Source organism: Varroa destructor, unplaced genomic scaffold (genome assembly GCF_002443255.2).
Source record: "Varroa destructor unplaced genomic scaffold, Vdes_3.0 BEIS01000006.1, whole genome shotgun sequence".
NCBI classification, from domain to species: domain Eukaryota; kingdom Metazoa; phylum Arthropoda; class Arachnida; order Mesostigmata; family Varroidae; genus Varroa; species Varroa destructor.
The window spans coordinates 2,355,510-2,358,406 of NW_019211459.1; positions in this window are offsets into that span (position 1 = coordinate 2,355,510).

The following is a 2,897-nucleotide window of genomic DNA, read 5'->3' on the forward strand; positions in this document are numbered from 1 at the left end:
CGAGTGGTAGCAAATATTCAATCATCCGTTTAAAGTGTTATTTATGCTGACTTGCCTGTTAAAGTTCACGTCGCAGCAATGTCGTTCATTATCAGTTGGATAATGGCTGTGTCCTACGTTTCAAACAGACGAGCGCAGTCCCTTACGCTGAAATGTAGTGCTTGTTGATAATTATATAATGTTATATATACATGAGCGTGTCTTGACTTACTGAAAAACTGTATAGTGATGCGCAACAGTGAAATATTTAATAGGGTCTATTATTTCTATGACGACGTGCCTAGTAGTACACTTTTACAGCAAAATTTGTTGAAACGTTCAGTTTGGGGAACATATTTATATCGGAGATCACTCACAGTCGTAGTTAGTTGTAATTTTATTGTTGAATGTTTAATGATATATTTCCTTGCTGCTTTTGGTAGTATATTTTTCTCTCCATATAGTGTTGATCATTATTTCAATATAGTATTCAGGTCGAGACTCTTTTGGTCTTCACTGCAGAAGTCGTAAACTAGACAATTTCCGTCGCAGCATGGAATCAGTAAAGAGCTGTTGTTCCTTACAGTTAATATTAAAACATAAGGTAGCTGCAGTACCTAATGGAACACGATCCTATAATTGTGCATGAGGATAATTATTTGGAAGGATTGTGTTTAATAACAAATCTAATAAGTACAAATAGCCTATGTATGGTCTACGTTCCAAACAAATAGTGGAGCCTGCTATATGGGATCTAAGAAAAGAATTTTATTACTGAAATAGCAACGCCACAATATTGCCTCATTGTCGTCCTTACTTTTGGGAAGGAAACTTACTTCGCAGTTTACAAAAAACTGTTCCGAAATCCTAAATTACGTTAAGGACGCTATTATTTAGGAATCTATCAAACCAAAAATATGAGGCTTATGTATAATATTGAATTAATTTTTCTGCCAAGGCCCGCCTTCCGTTTAGACTGTGTTTCGCGTCCTATTTTACCTTGTACACGTCGCGTATGAAAAAGTTTTCGTTCAGTTTCGCAGCTTCCTGAACTATTGGCGCTAGGTTTCCTAAGTTAGTAACAATGTATGTCAGGTTTATAGGAATACTTACTCGATACTGCGACTGATAATTTTCTTTATTTACACAGGTAATGTAGTTTTCATTTCTTATAATTTTTAAAATTCATCTTATGCCATTTTACAAACGACTTCCTAAAACTAGATATTCAAAAGCATACAATACACTTTCATGTTTTTTTGTTAAATGAGGCTGTAAAAGCTTAGGGTTAATATACTCGCTCAGTAATCGAAGGCCAAATAATGCTCTGGCCTATTTTAGCACTCTGTTACCATATGTAATGGATCAAGTTGGTTTAATGTCTGTAATCACTTTTCCAGGCTTGCGTAGTCAATCAGCGTTTAAAAAAATACCAAGGATATTCAAAAAAATCTAACCACTCTATAGTGTACTGAAGTCCTAGTAGTTTTGCCAGTAAACACACGTTGAGCACACTTGTTTGCACAACGTAAGTGGAGCACAAATATACATTTATATATATGATATGTTACCCCGGACGATGCGGGTGGCCGCTTTGTAAAGGCTGGTATAGCGTTGTTTCCGAACAAGAACCATGAGAACGAAGTTACTGTCGCCAAATGAATGTTACGCTTTATGAACGAAAGCAAACTTTTCCTCCTGAAGACCAATATTTGGCCGATCGGCTCCATCTTTACCGCCATTTTCCCCAAGGCCAAATTTTAGCTACTCGCGAAAATAATTGCTTTGGGTTTGAGAAATGGACAGACACAGACTTTTCGTTATTAGTAAATAGATATGATTAAGCACATCTCGGTTAAATCGTCCATACAGGCGTGAAAAACAAACTGTAGAACATGCACCAAATTAACTAGACTGGAAGCTAAGTAAATTAATGTCGAGCTCTACATCCGGTACGCAAGCCGTTAAGCATTGCTTGACAGGGATGCCTCTCAGCACAGAACGAAGTCCTTCTGCGTCCCAACTCAAACCTGCGAGGTGTTCCTAATCTTTGCAGACAAACATGTTATCAGCGCGCTATCACGGAAATGAAGCTGAGCAGATGGATAGAGATACCAGCAGTTGTAACCAACTTCTTTTTTTAGATAAAAATTTGACATTTTAATATTTTGTCCATTTTTTGTCTATAATACACAGTAGATGGATGAAAGAACCTTATGCGCAAATTGCGAAAAACTCTCGAAGTAAAAGGACCATTATCTATACAATCAAACTTCTTGTTAGGGTCCAGCCTTCGCTTGTTTATACTGCTTCGTCCAGATTTGGTCCTTGGTTTTTGTGCTTTTTGTTCATATTATCGTTTGCATCCTGATTTGTCTCTATTGTTCCCAAAATTCGAGATTATACTTGAACTGTCAGCGATAACGCACGTAGCTCATTAAGTTCATAATCGTAAAACAATACTATTCAACGGCGTAATGTATTCATAAGAGAACAAGCAGCGTACTTCCTGGCATTCGTTGTAAGACAGCCAATCATGTGTATTGTTAAATAATTTCAATTATGAATACTAATCGCATAAAATCGTAAAAAAAGAGCATGCATCCAGTAGTTCACCTAGGAACGCCCCCAATTTTATGCGTGTAGGGTTTCACCTCAGGTGCAACGACCGTTAAGCACTACTCTAAATGTCGGCTCCCGGTATAAACTGACGCGTATTTACAACTGGTATTGAACTTAAACCATCTCACGTGTCTTTACGTTTAGACATCTAACACTCTGCCACTAGGATATCACATAGTGATACACGCATCCACCCTGCGCAACTTTTTCACTCAGGAACTCTTAACCGCCCGCCTCACATCATCTTGATGTTTTTGATTTGACGAGATTTCGTCTGTTCTGGTCTGGTCGTCTGC